We start from the raw sequence: 17,702 nt of genomic DNA on the forward strand, positions 1-17,702 counted from the left end.
CAACACTGATTATAGTCAACTCCCTCCTCCTGTTATTTTGGTACTTACACATCACACACAGTTTTGATCAAAACAACTTCTGCCTACACTCTGCAGCTCTGCGCAAGACTCCCTGTTCTGCACAGTGTTCCAGTCTTGCGCAGCAATTTATGACCTTTAAAACACTTAATGAGTGAAAAGTGGCCTCTTAATATTCTGGCCTGCATAAGACAAAAATAATCAGAAAATAAGTACTAAAAAATATATATATATTCCTTAACAAAAGGAAAGGAATTTATACAATTATCTGTCACAGATGTTTGTTTTTTTTTATTCACTTGCAGTTACCTTGTACAATCCTTTGGGTTAACTATTCCCTATTGTCAGTCTGCGGGACCAGCACCCCAATACAGGAAGTCTGGGTCAGCTCTCTGTTTAAGAAGTTCTAATTGCTATATGAGTATTACCCAGCAGGTAATGCAGAGTTCAGATGGGGCTGATGTGGCTCAGGGAGCTCGCCCAGCTTTAATGGTCTCAAAATCATCCGTATGTCTTCCCTGCTTATCTGATAAAATCCAGGGACCCGAGTAGCCTTGCAGTCCTGGCCTCCGTCAGGCACATAGTTACAGCGGCTCCCCTCTTTATTGGTGTGCTTGGTATTTAAGTGGGTTAGCTTTAGAGGGCTTGACAGTAGGCCTCAAGGGTATGTTATGCGTAAAGGGCTGAAGTAACCCGTAAGAGCTATTTACATTAAAATGGGTCAATACTCAGATTTTTACCTGTACTGTTTCACAACGGGTTAAAAGGTGAATTTAATGCTGAGTTTGTTCTTAACGTTGGAGAGGACACAGGCACGCCCAGGTCTGAAGATGTGCTTATCTCAGTGTTCTGTAGTCCTGGCCTCCGTCAGGCACAAAGTTCACTTTGAGATCCAATCTTCTGAACTGTTCATCTCACAGCAGACGAAGGGAAGAGCAAAGAATGCATCTGGGCGCTCTCTTTTATACTCAGCCAAGTGCCTGTTTGCCCCCCCTTCTCTCTCCTCCTATCTAGTCATTCAAACACATTGCTGACTTAAGATCATCTGATGTCCAACCACACACTATCTATCTGATTTATGAAAGTTTACTTCAACATCACTTCTTTACATTTTCTTCGTAATTCTTAACTTATAAGATCTCATGACATTTGAACATTTAAGAGACATCCTTCACATTGCTGACACCAATAGGTAAAGAACTAAGTTGGATCATGTCTACAGACACAAAATCTAGACTGTTTCACTACTCAAACTACATTTCTCATTTAACATATTGATCAAGCTTATATTTTGATTTATCTTTAAACAAAAATTAAAAAAACAATAAAAAATGAGGATAAAAATAAAGATTAAAACTATAAATCACTTAAAAAAAAAAGGGATGTTAAGCCTTTTCACCCTCTCTCTGATGTGATGAGAAGAAGGCAGGGGATCTTTAATCTCTCTCTGTCCCTCACGTCTTGACACTAGTCATTCATAACCGATAACAGGAGTGGCAGGATGAAATGAGGACATTGTTAGATAAGTGCTAAAGATGAAGCTGGAGATTAGCATGTTTTCTTCTTTTTATCGGTTTTTCCTAGATTGACGATCTCGTTCACTCAGGACAAATCCAGATATGCCTGGGAGGGCTATTTGTATGCAGTGTTGCTGATGGTGGTGGCTCTGCTACAGTCTCTGACCCTACAGCAGTATTTCCAGCGCTGCCATGTGCTGGGCATGAAGGTTCACACTGCACTTATGGCTGCTGTGTATAAAAAGGTAAAAACAGGCGTGACAGAACACCATTTATTGACATTGGTGTGAAAAAAAAATCAATGCTGTATAATATAAATTACTGTTACACATTAGAAGAAAAAAATTACTAGTCATTATTTTCTGCTTAAGTCAGTTGTGTCATGTCCGGTGTGGCAGACGTGTGGAATATATTAGGACCCAAAATGCGGCAGCTCAGGTGCAGGTGAGTATTTATCAAACCAAAAGGAAATACAAACAACAATGGCACTGGGAACATAAAACTAGAACCTAAACTGGGTAAAACTAACAAAACAAACCAGAAACGAAGATGCAGGGAGGTCCGGGGAAATACATACGGAGAGACGCAGGGAGACCGAGGGGAAACAACACAGACGAACCAGCAACGAGGTAACACACACTATGGCTGTATCCCAATTCAGGGTCTGCAGCCTTAAAGGCCGCATTTTAAGGCCGATTACGTCACCGCGATGCGACGAAGGCTGTCCCAATTCGAAGGCTGCTCGAAATGCGGCCCTCAAATGCGTCCTTCATTTCCCTGAATTTTAAGGATGTGGCGGTGTAGACTTCGTGGCCCAACATATCCGAGAATGCATAGCGCGGCGGTGGGTGTGGATAATTTTGCCGAAAAAAAAACGGCAGATGAGGGGCGCCCGAAGAGTAAACTTTAAGTAAGTACTGAATATTATGTCACTTATTTATGTGCAAATGTTTAATAACGAAGAACATGAAATATATATAAGTTATGTGACATTAGTGACGTTTGTACTAACTTGGTTTTAAAACCTTTACTTTAAAATATACGCCGTTCAATAGCTGACCTTAATCTTACAGAGAATGATCAAAGCTCATGTAGAAACAAACAAACAAATGAACAAAAGATTTTCTCCTTCATTTCTGTCAAACAAAGCTGTATGAAACGTTTCCAGCTGTTAGTATCATGGTTGCTAGGCAACCTGGGCAGCGCAACGGAGGCTAGACCGTCCCATTTCACAAGCCTCGCACTTCCGGCCTTAGCGGTCTTTAAGTACGCGGCCCTTGAGGATCGTTGAGGCTGCGTACTTTAAGGCTGCAGACCCTGAATTGGGATACAGCCAACAAATACACACGCCAGGAATCAGGGGATGGGAAACAGGAGGGGAACACACCTGGAAGACATGACAACTGACGAGGCAGGGGAAACGTAAACAGAACACACTGACAGAGCCCTTCAAAGTAAAACAGGAAACACATACACATAATGACACAGACTCAGAGACGCGGACAAAACACAGAGACCTACTACACTAAGGGAATGCACAAGCAGGGATGACACCAAACAGAGGGAACACCACTAAACCCTAGAAAATACAAAACTATGAAAAATAAAAGTACATAACCAAAAACACTGGGTCACCGACCCAGGACCATGACAAGTTGTCAGATGTTTCAGTTTTAAATAACTTTTATTAGCACATACTTGTCACAGAAAAACTATTTACATTATTTCTTAAAGAGGGTCAGCTTTGCTTTTTTCAATATATAGGGTTAGAGTAGGGTTATGGTTTAAAAGAAAAGTGACACAAAGACCCATCTCCTGCTTTGTTGATGTACTAAAACATACAGAGTAAGAAAAAATATCACTTATATGCTTCTCTTACTTAATTTCCACCCCACTTTCTAAATTATTTGCCCTTTTTATCCCTTTTCTAAGGCATTAGTGGTGTCCAATGACACTCGTAAGGAGTCTACAGTAGGGGAAATGGTGAACCTGATGTCAGCAGATGCCCAGCGCTTCAATGATGTGACCAACTTTATCCACCTGCTGTGGTCCTGCCCTCTGCAGATCATCATATCCATTGTTTTCCTGTGGCTGGAGTTAGGACCTTCTGTGTTGGCAGGACTGGGAGTCATGGTGTTAATAATTCCAACCAATGCAGTGCTAGCAACCAAGGCCAGAAAACTACAGGTCAGGGGAAATACTTGCCAAATCTTCTTTGCTTCTGTAAACCTCTGTGCGAAATTCTAAATCAAGATAATTCAAGATGAGATTAAACTGCAAATTTTAAAGTTTTATTCAAGATGTTTAGTATTGCATTGACTGTTTAATAGATTTTGATACAGTCCCCCTCAAAAGTAGTTGGACAATTGAGTGACATAGCATGCAGGCTCAGCCACGTGTCTCACAGTCAACATACAGATTTGCTCTCATAGACCAGTCTCCCTTCTATAAACAGACCAAAAATTTCTTTGGAGTTTAATTAATATTAACATTAATGTGAAGAAAGTGATCTCTGTAACTTTCAACATGCGATTCTTGCTGGTGAAAAATTGCTGTTCAAAACACTTTATTTAAGTATTGTCTTATTGCCTGTTTAACATGAGCTACATTGTGTCTCTTTTCAGATAGAGAACATGAACTTTAAAGATAAGAGAATGAAAATCATGAATGAAATTCTAAATGGGATCAAGGTGAGCTCCCTTATTCAGTGTATTCATGGTGTGTGTAGATGCCTTCCTTAGATGTAAGACATTGATGCTTCAAGAAACTGCAGTAACTTGAACCATAAGTGCTCTGCTGCCGCACCCTTCCTTCTGCCTCACTGCCTCCTCCCTGTCTTTTTCTTTTGTCTCCCACCAGATTCTGAAGCTTTATGCTTGGGAGCCATCCTTCCAGAAGCAGGTGGAAGACATTAGAGGGGAAGAACTAAAAGTCATGAAGAAGTTTGCCTACCTACACTCCTTCTCCACCCTTACCTTCCGCTGCAGTCCAGCTCTGGTGAGTTCTTTCAGAGAGCTTCGCAGAGACTAGATTCCAATGCTAAACGACCTTTTTTCTTAAACTGTCTGTACTTGCAGGTTTCTCTGGCCACGTTTGCAGTATTTGTTAGTGTGAGCAATGATAATGTGTTAACTGCTGAGAAAGCTTTTACTTCCATCTCTCTCTTCAACATCCTCCGAGCTCCTCTTACCATGCTGCCCATGCTCATTGCTTCCATTGTACAAGTAAGTGAACAGAGCTACATCACGCACATGTGATCAAGCCTGTGATAACATCAAACTTAATCTGTTCTTTGAATTTTCAGACAGCAGTGTCTAAGAAGCGCCTGGAGAAGTTTCTGGCAGGGGAAGACATCGACAGTGACATTGTGCGCCAAGACCCCAGTTTCAGTATGTTCACCATTAGAATTTGCACTTGTTCTACAGCTGAAGATTGAAGCTTAGTCACAGTTTTTATGTGTGCGGTTCATCTGTTAAGCTCTGTCTTGGTCTGTGTTCATTTTTTAGATACTGCTGTGAGCATATGTGATGGTTCCTTTGCTTGGGAAAAAGATACAAAGCCTCTGCTGAAAGAGTTTGTCTGTGTTGGTCATCAAAAAGTTACTAGTTAACTTAATTAACTGTGAGATGTTCACCGGGATTTTTTAGCATTGCTTCAGTTTTTCGAGTCTGTTTATTTGCCCCTGATGTGTTCACAGCATTGAGTATAGTTATTATGTGTGTCCAGTGTGAATTTGGACATTGAGCCTGGTCGGTTGGTTGCTGTAGTGGGAGCTGTTGGGTCAGGAAAGTCGTCTCTTATGTCAGCCCTCCTTGGAGAGATGCACAATACCAAAGGTTTTATCAACATTAGGGTAATGGCTTTTTTCCCGTTTGTATTTATAAGTATGTGTTAAAAAAAAACATGCAAAATAAAACAAAAACAAACACATAAAATAAACAATAAAGCATAGAAGACTTTAACAATCACATTACAATATTTTTTGTTTTTTTTAAGAATGCAATAATTAAACATTAAAGGCTTTAGCTAACAAAGCAAAGATATACATCTAATTACGTCTTAACTAAAATAACATAAATGTTCACACAAATGTTTTTTTAACTCAACATGTAGCATGATTGTGGCATAATCAAATTAAGTTTGCTTCAGTTTTTACTTCAGCGCCTTCCCTCATCTCTCAAGAAGGCAGACTTTTTCAGGAGATTATCAGAATCAGAATACTTTATTATTCCATGAGGAAGTCATGTTCCTTATTTTTTTGTTTTTTAAATACAGAGAAATTCAATGTTGATTGAATCATTTACTCAGTTTATTTAATGACTAAAAGTATAAAATTCCTCTATATAGCAGTATCTTTATGCATTCTCAATCATCCAGATAAGGAAATCCCAAAAAGTTCATAGTGTATTCAGACTCATAGAGTCCCACTGAAAACAATATGTCTACATGAAAAGCATAAATGTTTTGTGATCTACATAGTAGTAGTTACATTCAAGGAAGACAAAAAGCGTAGAATTTAACAATCACAATACAATATTTTAATTTTTTTTTAAATAATTCACCAATTAAACATTAAAGACTTTAAGAAACAAAGTAAAGATGCAGAAATAAAAAAAAACATCACCAGCCTAATTCATTCAAGCCAGTTTTGATAATCCGGTCTAAACTCATCAGTGTTGAAGGAGAAAACAGCTGAATAAAGAAGTATATTTCTGCACAAATTTTGTGAAATGGAGGCAGATGATTTGCTTATAACTCAAACCATTTTACCCACAGAATAAACTGTTCTCTTAGATTTCCAGTAAAATTATTTGTTTTTCACCTAGCAACTGTAGTGTTTGGTCTGGATAAAAACGTGTGGATGCCATTTTTTTATGATAAGATAGATGTAGTGAGACATCTGTAATTGAGTCATAATTTGTTTCTTTCCAGGGTTCTCTTGCTTTTGTACCACAGCAAGCCTGGATCCAAAATGCTACTTTGAAGGATAATATCTTGTTTGGATCTCCACATGAGGAAGAGAACTTCAAAAAAGTCATACAGGCCTGTGCTCTTGCCCTTGACCTTGAGCTGCTGCCTGGAGGAGACCTCACTGAGATTGGAGAGAAAGTGAGTTACACTTTGAACGGTTCAGGTTTTTGGTTACATAAGTATTTTTCCTGTATGCAAATGCGGTGTATGGCGTTTATTGTAAACACATGTAAAATATTTGTTTCTTAAATACATAAAAAAAGTAACAAAACAGAAGAGCTCTTCTGATTATAAAGGAAAGGCTAAAAGAGTGTGTCTCTTTTCCCCTCCTTTCTTCTCTTTTCAGGGTATCAATCTCTCAGGGGGTCAAAAGCAGCGTGTGAGCTTAGCCAGAGCAGTCTACAGTCAGGCTGATATTTATCTATTAGATGACCCTTTGTCTGCTGTGGACTCTCATGTAGGAAAGCATCTATTTGAAAATCTAATTGGACCCAATGGATTACTTAAAGACAAGGTTTGTGCTTAAAAACATATGCTAAACATTTTACTTTAAAATTAATATTTTAAATAGAAATCAGTATTTAAAGTGAAAATAACTCGACCATTTCCCATTTAATTTCTTCTGATGAATCTTGACATGAAATACTATCTGCACAGGATATTCCAGCTGTTACTTGCTTAGAAAACATGGTGTCTAATTTATAGTATTTTACCTCATTTTACCCAGGACCAGAGCATTACGTAGAGGTTACAATAGGCTAAATATCACACTAAATGATCAAGATAACTGAATAGCTAATTATGAAAGGTTAGGAATAAAAGCCACTCGGAACTGGAATTACAAGTTAGAAAAGGTTTGGCTTTATAACTGATTTTTAAATGATTAAACCAATTATTGTTAATTCAGTCTGTGAACGGAAACATATTCTCTTTTTGATAAATACAATTTATAAACATATTTAAACATAATTTATGTGTTTTTCTTTCTTTTCCTTTAATACTTAACAATGTTTTTCTAAATCCTATCTAACCCTATTTGATTGGTGAATTCAAACTTCAGTCTCATATATCGCTGACCATACAGACTCGTATCCTGGTGACTCATGGCATAAGCTTCCTGCCTTACATGGATAAACTAGTGGTTTTGGAGAATGGAGTCATTTCTGAAGTTGGATCCTATGAAAACCTTCGTGCCAGTGGAGGAACGTTTTCTAAGTTTCTTGACACATATGCCACTGAGCAGAACAATCAGAGAAATTCAGAAACAGGTGATTACAACCTTTTCTTAGTATATTAGGAATATAATCTGCACACATCATATGTTTTTGTTAGCTGTAAAACCAAAACCTATGCTAAAATTATACATCACAAATATGAATGAATTAAATTTCTTTTTGTCATCATTTATGGGTACTTTGTGTTGATGTTGTTCACATATTGACCCAAATACCATAAATTACTGCCACATATGTAAAACACCATGTATATTGTTATTTTAGGTGAGGGCCAGGACGCAGAAGACTTTGAGCTCATCCCAGGTGGAGACGATGCCCAACCTGACGGTGCTTTGGAGGACACTGTTTCTCTTACACTGGAGCACGAAAACAGCATCCGCCGCAGCCACCGCAATGGCAGGTTCGAGCTTGTTAAAGTTGCAGATGAAACCAGGGAAACAGCTTGTCTCAAATAGCATCTTTAGCAGAATGTGCAACACATATGGACAATATATAATAATTTAATCATGTTTTACCAGATCATTTTTCTCACCTTTTTTAGTGTCAGATTAAGAAGAAATACTTCCATAAAAAAATCTGAAAATGCTGATGAACCACAGAAAGGCCAGAAGCTTATAGAGAAGGACAGGACAGGTAACACAATGTTTTTCTACAAATAGCACAAGATTACAACAAATGATAGCCTGTTTCCTGAGTGCCGTCTCCCGCTGATTTCCAGGTGAAGTTTGCAGTGTTCCTGCAGTACCTGCGAGCCATGGGCTGGGGATATTCTGCCATGGTTTTCTTGATTTACTTCATCCAGAACGCTGCTTTGATTGGTCAAAATCTGTGGTTGAGTGACTGGACCAGTGATTCTGTGGAGTACTACAACATGACATACCCTTCCTGGAAGAGGGACACAAGGGTGGGAGTGTTTGGAGCTCTTGGAGTGGCTCAGGGTAATAGAACAGTCATTCCTTTTGTATTTGCAAATATTTTCAGGTTTGTGCAAATTAACGTTAAGGAACTTTATGTCTTACAGACAGGAAAATTCCCTACTCTGTTATTTAGGATCCACTCATTTTTAGAGCGTTATTCAGACAACCTAAACATCCAGTCTTTTTATTGTACTAGAGGACTTGTGCACTGTGTGCATTAGGCCCTTTGTCACAGGGACCCATGCTGCAAAGTGCATAGGCACCTATAATTTCTTATGTCAATAATTAGGAGGAATTTATTTATATACAGAATTCTTTTAAGCTGAACTGAATCTTCTCAAGCTAAACTACTCAGTGTAATAAGAAAAAGTGTAATAAAACTAAACAAATCAATGAAAAACAAAACAAAACAAAAAATAAGGTGGATGCTTCAGAGCTGTTCGGTCTGGGGGAATGATGGGGCTGATGTAGAGGGAGATGAGTATAAAAGTAGAGAGGAGTACAAAGGGAGGGAAAACATTTGTTATTTATTAGTTCTTTAACAGTATTTTATTTGCACCTTTCAAGTATGTTTTTTCTTTTCATATGATATTAAAATCACCAAAAGTGTGTACATTTGACATGCAGCACATTTTATTTTAATATAAATAAAAATCTAATGGAAGAATAGTTGATATCAACATACCCCAGGAAATTATTGAAATTATTATTGAATTGCCAATGCTGGTACAGATAACAATGAAATAGTGCTGGTTGCTCTTTCATATTGTGAATGGGTGACCAATTACATTGTCAAAGTGATATGTTTTATTCCAGTTGCTTTATATTGTAAAAAGACTGGCAATTTGGACCTTGGTTCATCTTGAGCTCAGCTTTACATGCAGTACATATATTACTGATTGAACTATTTTTTTTTTTTATAAGAATTGAATTTGAAAAAAGTGAAATACTATTTGTGTTGTCATTATAGCCCTGCGACAGACTGTCGATTTGTCCAGCTTGTGCCTTCCCTCTTGCCCTGTGGCAGCAGAGATAGGTTCCAGTCCCTGCAACCCTGAATTTCATGCAAGCTAAACTTTGTCATTAAGAATTTCTGAACATCCAAACCTGGTCTGGTCTCCAGTTAACAAGATTCCTAATGACAATTAGCATTTTCGAAAATAAATATTATTTTGTAATAATAACAGCCATTTTATATCAGTAGGCAGGAAAAAGCACACCTGAGTGTTACTGTAAGTTCAAGGTTCTGTCCAAAGTGGATTTGACTTTGTTAAAAATGTAGTTCTATTATTTAGAAACTTTCTTGTTTTTATTGCAGGTCTCTTTGTGTTCCTTGGCACACTGCTCCTAGCCAATGCTTCCATTGATGCATCTCGTATCCTGCATTCACGACTTCTTAACAACATCCTGCGAGTTCCTATGGTTTTCTTTGACACTTCACCTATTGGAAGAGTGATCAACCGCTTTGCCAAAGTAGGATCTTGTAGTTCACTTTTTAAGGATTCTTTTCATAGTTTTCAATATTTATGTTACCTTCTTGTGGCTTGTATGTTTAAATACAAACTAGAACAAACTAGTTTTTAATGTCATTTCTAAAATAACAGTGATAAAAATTGAAAAAAACTAAACATTAAATTTTTTAAAAAGGCTTTATTTGTGTTTGTTGCAAGTTGTATATCCACTTGTATTATTTAATTTCCCCACTTTATCTCACATTTTTAATACAATCCTAAATATTCTTAAAATTGTTCTCTCCTTAAGTCGTTCTTTAAAGAGGCTTTCTTCCCAAGTGCCTCCTCAAGTATGCAGTTCGGTTCAATTTTATCTAGTGCTGACACACAATAACAGTCACTAAAGGTACATTGTATTGTGAAGGTAAAGCTCTTACAACAATCAAGAAAAACCCCTCAAACAATTAGATGACTCCCTATGAGTCAATATGAATTTAATATGAATATATTCAATAAATCAATATGCTGTTCAGTTCATTTCAGTTTTATTTGCACAGTCCCAAATCAACCTATTTGCGTTAATGTTGTAATATGTGTGTAGATCTGTTGTCTCTGTTAGCTGCGGCTGCTAAATTCAGCCACTTGTTGAAAAAGGGAAGAAGGAGCTCATTTCTCTTGTATTCTCACATCCTGCTTATACCAACAAAAGGGTCTTAATGGACAAATAATTAATTATTAAATTATTAAGTCGTTAGAATGGCTGTAAGTGTCACGGCTAGCGGTATGGCGTTATTTTTGTGCCACTTTTCTGAGCGCACGTAAAAAAAATGAGCACACGTAAAAAAATAAATAAATGCAGGTGCAAGTGTTGCATTTTGAGGAGAAATTTATTTTGAGGAGAAATTTATTTTGAGTGAAGAAAAGCTAAATTTGAGTGAACAAAATTCATTGCTGCGCACAAAAAAATGTATTTCAGTATTATCCATACACACACACAATAGCAGCCCCTCTCGCTCAGTTTTTGCATTTGCGCTCGCTCGCAATGCGTTGCTTGCGCTCTCAACATTTCTGCCCGTGCGCGCTCAACTCTTCGAGCTTTTACACAGAGATGTGCAGAACCTAAAGGAAACCTAAACTGGGGAAGGTAGTAAAACCAACCTGAAACCTTAATCCACAGAAGGACATGCAGGGGGAAACGCACGGAAGTAACACAGAGTGACTCAGGGAGACAACACAGACAGACCAGCGGCGAGCACGAGAGGACACACACTATAAATACACAGAGAGAAACAGGGAAACTACACACAGGAGGGAGACACAACTGAACCTAGTTAACATGACAAAACAGGGAGGGTGCAAAACTGAACACACTGACATCAGACACGGCATTTCAAAGTAAAACGAACACCTTGTTCGAACATAAGAGTGTCCATAAGTGCACGTGGCACCAGGACGCTCTAGGCCGTAGGTCGATGATCGATTTTGTAATCGTATCACCAGACCTGCGACCATATGTTCTGGACACTCGGGTAAAGAGAGGGGCTGAGCTGTCAACTGATCACCACCTGGTGGTGAGTTGGATCAGGTGGCGGGGGAGGACGCTGGACAGACCTGGTGCACCTAAACGCGTAGTGAGGGTGTGCTGGGAACGACTAGCAGAGGCCCCAGTCCGCGAGATCTTCAACGCACACCTCCGGCAGAGCTTCAACAGCATTCCGAGGGAGGCGGGGGACATTGAGTCCGAATGGACCATGTTCAGCGCCTCCATTGCCGAAGCTGCTGCATTGAGCTGCGGCCGCAAGGTGGTTGGTGCCTGCCGTGGTGGTAATCCTCTGGTGTCCACCAAATGGTGGACACCAGAGGTGAAGGGAGCCACCAGGCTGAAGAAGGAGTCCTATCGGGCTTGGTTAGCCTGTGGGACTCTGGAGGCAGCCGACAGGTATCGACAGGCCAAGCGGAATGCGGCTCGGGCAGTGGCTGAAGCAAAAACTCGGGTGTGGGAGGAGTTCGGAGAGGCCATGGAAAAAGACTTTCGGACTGCCTCGAAGAGGTTCTGGCAAACCGTCAGGCGTCTCAGGAGGGGAAAGCGGTGCTCTACCTGCACTGTGTATAGTGCTGGCGGAGCGCTGCTGACGTCGACTGAGAAAATTGTCAGGCGGTGGAAGGAATACTTCGAGGACCTCCTTAATCCCACTGACGCATCTTCCGAGGAGGAAGCAGAGTCTGGGGATGAGGGGAATGACCCGCCAATTTCTGGGGGCGAGGTCACTGAGGCAGTTAAACAACTCCTTGGTGGCAGAGCCCCTGGTGTTGATGAGGTCCGCCCCGAGTTCCTGAAGGCTCTGGACGTTGTAGGGCTGTCCTGGTTGACACACCTCTGCAATGTTGCGTGGAGATCAGGGGCAGTACCCGTGGATTGGCAGACCGGGGTGGTGGTCCCCATCTTTAAGAAGGGGGACCGGAGGGTGTGTTCCAACTACAGGGGGATCACACTCCTCAGCCTCCCCGGGAAAGTCTATGCCAGGGTGCTGGAAAGGAGAGTTCGTCCGCAGTCGAACCTCTGATGCAGGAGGAACAATGCGGTTTTCGTCCTGGTCGCGGAACACTGGACCAGCTCTTCATCCTCTCGAGGATACTTGAGGGTGCATGGGAGTTTGCCCAACCAGTCTACATGTGTTTTGTGGACTTGGAGAAGGCATTCGACCGTGTCCCTCGGGGTGTCCTGTGGGAGGTGTTGCGGGAGTATGGGGTGTCTGGCCCATTGCTATGGGCCATTCGATCCCTATACAACCGTTGCAAGAGCTTGGTTCGCATTGCCGGCAATAAGTCGGACTCGTTCCCGGTGGGTGATGGGCTCCGCCAGGGCTGCCCTTTGTCACCGGTTCTGTTCATAATTTTTATGGACAGGATTTCTAGGCGCAGCCAAGTGGCGGAGGGCTTTCGCTTTGGTGGCCTCAGGATCTCATCTCTGATTTTTGCGGATGATGTGGTTCTGTTGGCTTCATCGGGTGAGGGCCTCCAGCTCGCACTGGAGCGGTTCACAGCCGAGTGTGAAGCAGCGGGAATGAGGATCAGCACCTCCAAATCTGAGGCCATGGTTCTCAGCCGGAAAAGGGTGGAGTGCCCACTCCGGGTCGGGGATGAGGTCCTGCCCCAAGTGGAGGAGTTCAAGTATCTCGGGGTCTTGTTCGCGAGTGATGGGAGAAGGGAGCCGGAGATCGACAGACGGATTGGGGCTGCAGCTGCAGTAATGCAGACGCTGCACCGGTCCGTCGTGGTGAAGAGGGAGCTGAGTGTAAAAGCGAAGCTCTCAATTTACCGGTCGATCTACGTCCCTACCCTCACCTATGGCCACGAGCTGTGGGTAGTGACCGAAAGGACGAGATCGCGGATACAAGCGGCGGAAATGAGCTTCCTCCGAAGGGTGGCTGGCATCTCCCTTAGAGATAGGGTGAGAAGTTCGGCCATCCGGGAGGGGCTCAGAGTAGAGCCGCTGCTGCTCCACGTCGAAAGGAGCCAGCTGAGGTGGTTTGGGCATCTGACAAGGATGCCCCCTGGGCGCCTCCTGGGTGAGGTGTTCCAGGCATGTCCCACCGGGAGGAGGCCCCGGGGCAGACCCAGGACACGCTGGAGAGATTATATCTCTCGGCTGGCCTGGGAACGCCTTGGTGTTCCCCCGGATGAGCTGGAGGAGGTGGCTGGGGAGAGGGAGGTCTGGGCCTCTTTGCTTAGGCTGCTGCCCCCGCGACCCGGCCCCGGATAAAGCGGATGAAGATGGATGGATGGATGGATGGATAATAATAAACACAGTAAGACTGTATTCTTTGGAACAGCTCTAATCTCAGGAACAACTCAAAACTTTAAAAGTGTTTAGTCACTGATAAACATCCATGACTTATCATTGACATTTTCTCCAATATCTTGACTTTAGCTTTTATAATTATTGACTTCATTCTTCTAGTATTATTTACACTTATAATTTTGCTAATTATGTACTTTTTCTGTTTTTACATGTGCACTATAAATAAAATTGACGCTTTACTTAAATAAGTACTAACTCTCCAAATATTATCCTAAAGGACATTTTTACCATAGATGAGACCATTCCTAATAAATTGCGCTCCTGCCTTCTGTGTCTGATGTCTGTACTGGGGACAATATTTGTCATCTGCATGGCAACTCCTTTCTTTGCCATAGTTATCATTCCTCTGGCTCTAATCTATTTCTTTGTACAGGTAAGCTAAACAAGGTAAATAAGATATGTAAAAAAGCTACCCTAACTTTCCTATAATATGAAATGCAAACTGATTTTGTTTTTTCTTTCTCTCTACACCCAGCACTTTTATATTGCCACTTCAAGACAGCTGCGTCGGCTGGACTCGGTGTCTCGCTCACCGATATACTCTCACTTTGCTGAGACAGTGTCCGGCCTGTCAGTGATAAGAGCCTACAGGCATCAAGAAAGGTTTCTTAAACACAATGAAGTAACTATAGATGAGAACCTCAAAAGTATCTACCTGCGGATCGTGTCTGACAGGTCAGACATTGAACAGTGTACCAAACACAGATAAGCATGTGATGCTAATTGACCCTAAAATTTGTCTGTGTGCATTTTTGTGGGGTTTGTTTTCTTGACAGATGGCTGGCCATACGTCTGGAGTTTGTTGGAAACCTGGTGGTGTTTTTTGCTGCTCTGTTGCTGTCATTTCCAGAGATTCTATTGACAGTAATGTGGTTGGCCTATCTGTATCATATGCCCTTAATGTATGTCACAAAAACACTCAGAATTTATCCTTACTTTATCAGTGTTTATATGTGTGATATTATTAAAATGCAGAAATAATGTAAACACAGACCTCTCTCCTGTTGGGGTTCTGCAGGTAACCCAGACCCTCAACTGGCTGGTGATGATGACCTCAGCGCTGGAGACCAATATTGTAGCTGTGGAGAGAGTGAACGAATACACTCAGCTTAAGAACGAGGCACGTAGAAATACTTTGTGAGCAAGACATTATTTATCCATCCATCCATTCTCTTCAGTCTATCCTTATCTGGGTCACGGGGATCCTGGAGACTATCCCAGCTACCCTAGCGTGAGGGTGATACACCCTGGATGTGTCGCCAATCTGAAACAGGGATAACACAAAAGACAGACATCCATTCATACTGATATTCATACCTGTGGGAAATTTAGAATCTCCAATTGACCATACCCCACTAACTGCATATCTTTGGATTGTAGGAGAAAGCCAGAGTACCTAGAGAGATCCCACACAGATATGGGGAGAGCATGCAAACTCCACAAAGAAAGGTCCCAGCCAGATGCTTGAGTCTTACTCAGGACTTTCTTGCAGTGAAGCAACAGTGTTAACTACCATGCTGCCATACGACATTATTTATACTTTGGTTAAATCAAAATCTACTGTTTTCTTAAATAGGACATGAATTTTAGGATTTCTACAGGCTGTGAGTTTATTGTAACTCTGACAGTTCAACAGGAATCTAATAAGCTTGGGTGTGGCATCAACTGCAATATTTGCTCACTGTACAGTGATAATACTTTTATTCCCAGCTGCTGTTTCTCCACTGTTTCTTAACATATTACTGATAACGATTCAGATAATTGTTAAACAAACAAGATTTTGATGCAACAGTTTAATTTTATGTTTCACTAACATTTGAGTTCACATGTTTGAACTCCATCTGTTATATTTGAGTTGGGTTGTTTATTCATATTGGCACCAGAGCTGCACTGATTAGCACGTCCCATCATGAGCTGTTCATACTGAATTTAATCTGAGTTAGAATATAACATTGCACATGTACACTTGGCCTTGATTGTTAATCTTGGTTGCATGTTTTCATTTGAGCTATTTAATTTTTTACCAAGTGTGAGGTCTTTTTAAAGTTTTTTTTTCTTCTTTATTTTAGTGGTCTATGCATGCATGTCTATATGTATGGTGTCTGTATAATTTTGTTCCTTATTTATCTTGGTTTGAATATTAATGCACAACATATAAAAGACCTATCTTTGCTCAATTTGTTAGCTTTTGTATTATATTACACATGCGTTCTGCTTCTTTTTCTGTTGGTACAGGCTGACTGGGTAGCTGACACTCGACCTCCACAGATGTGGCCAGAGGCAGGAAGAGTGCAATTTGAGAACTACAAAGTCCATTACAGACCTGAATTGGATTTAGTGCTGCATGGAATCACTTGTGACATCGACAGCACTGAGAAGGTCTGTGTGTGTGAGCGTGAGAGGGAGAGTCTCCATATATGTATAAAGTTCCTGTAAAAGTTATAGGTTTTACTGTATCTGATATCATGTTCACCAATGATACAAAAGCATGTACTGCTAAAAAAGAAAAAGAAAAAAAAGATGTTGCTTTTGGATGGACATTAAATCATTGGGAAGTTTTTTCTCCCTCACTGAAAAATCCATAATATATAAAATTGTACCACTATTTTTTTAACTTAAAAGGTTAACTATTAACAACGTGTGCAAGCTTTCTGCTGGCGGAGACTGGCCAACTGTATCTAAAATGTAGCTTCCAGATACAGACCTGCACATTATTTTGTATTTGAGTTTAGAAAAGCTATTTATGTTGAAATTTGTAATTTGGACTTTGTGCTGTAAGACATTGACATTCTATTGTTTGGGGTTTTTTTTAATGTCTTATAGACAAATCTATTAATCAGTTACTCAAGAAAGATGCCACAGATCAATCTGTGTTGACAGTAATTACATGTAATTAAACTGTAAAAATAATGTGAACTATCAGTTTTTCTTTTAATTTATACATTATGTGTATTACTGTATATTATAATCAGCTGTGATATGTAAACATGTAACTAGTCTATGGGCAGTTGTTCCCAAACTCTTTTTTGTCTAGGCCGGAATATTCAGCATTGCTATCAATACATCCATCCATCCATCTTCTTGCGCTTATCCAGGACCGATTCGCGGGGGCAGCAGCCTAATCAGAGAAGCCCAGACCTCCCTCTACCTAGTCACCTCCTCTAGCTTATCCAGGGGAACACCAAGGCGTTTCCAGGCCAGCCAAGAGATATAGCACCTCCATGGTTTCCTGGGTCTGTGCTTTCCTGCTGAGGACCATGGCCTCAGATTTGGAGGTGCTGATTTTTGGAGGTGCTGATTTTCATTCCCACCGCTTCACACTCGGCTGCAAACCGTTCCAGTGCGAGCTGGAGGCCATTACCCGATGAAGCCAACAGAACCACATCATCTGCAAAAAGCAGAGATGAGATTCTGCGACCACCCAAGTGAAAGCCTTCCGTGACTTGGCTGCGCCTAGAAATTCTATCCATAAAAATTATGAACAGAAGAGCAGCCCTGGCAGAGCCCATCACCAAACAAGAACGAGCCTGAAATTGCCGGCTATGTGGACCAAACTCTTGCAACGGTTGTATAAGGATTGAATGGCCCGTATAAAATATCTGCTGCCTCTGAAAAATGTTGCTTCTTTCTGTAACACATAACATTACTGAAATGTCTAAGATCTTTTACAAACTAAGTACAGACTGAGTATATTTGCTTATTATTGCATTATTTATTGCTATACTGTTAAA

The 17,702-nt window shown here is 40.8% G+C and overlaps 1 pseudogene across 1 annotated transcript in view; it reads left to right on the forward strand.

The window, feature by feature from the left end:
* The window catches only part of LOC146505370 (ATP-binding cassette sub-family C member 2-like), a 62,767-nt pseudogene that overhangs the window by 15,572 nt on the left and 29,493 nt on the right, over nt 1–17,702 (forward strand). Inside the window, exons 10-29 of the transcript XR_014877424.1 lie at nt 1,603–1,780; nt 3,468–3,722; nt 4,160–4,225; nt 4,395–4,532; nt 4,613–4,759; nt 4,840–4,924; nt 5,042–5,108; nt 5,262–5,388; nt 6,468–6,644; nt 6,853–7,020; nt 7,591–7,774; nt 8,006–8,141; nt 8,283–8,374; nt 8,437–8,679; nt 9,977–10,131; nt 14,189–14,344; nt 14,447–14,646; nt 14,748–14,873; nt 14,990–15,091; nt 16,207–16,350. The product of XR_014877424.1 is annotated as an ATP-binding cassette sub-family C member 2-like (transcript). The remainder of the gene's footprint in view (nt 1–1,602; nt 1,781–3,467; nt 3,723–4,159; nt 4,226–4,394; nt 4,533–4,612; nt 4,760–4,839; nt 4,925–5,041; nt 5,109–5,261; nt 5,389–6,467; nt 6,645–6,852; nt 7,021–7,590; nt 7,775–8,005; nt 8,142–8,282; nt 8,375–8,436; nt 8,680–9,976; nt 10,132–14,188; nt 14,345–14,446; nt 14,647–14,747; nt 14,874–14,989; nt 15,092–16,206; nt 16,351–17,702) is intronic.

This window comes from Neolamprologus multifasciatus, chromosome 13 (assembly GCF_963576455.1).
Source record: "Neolamprologus multifasciatus chromosome 13, fNeoMul1.2, whole genome shotgun sequence".
In the NCBI taxonomy this organism is placed as follows: domain Eukaryota; kingdom Metazoa; phylum Chordata; class Actinopteri; order Cichliformes; family Cichlidae; genus Neolamprologus; species Neolamprologus multifasciatus.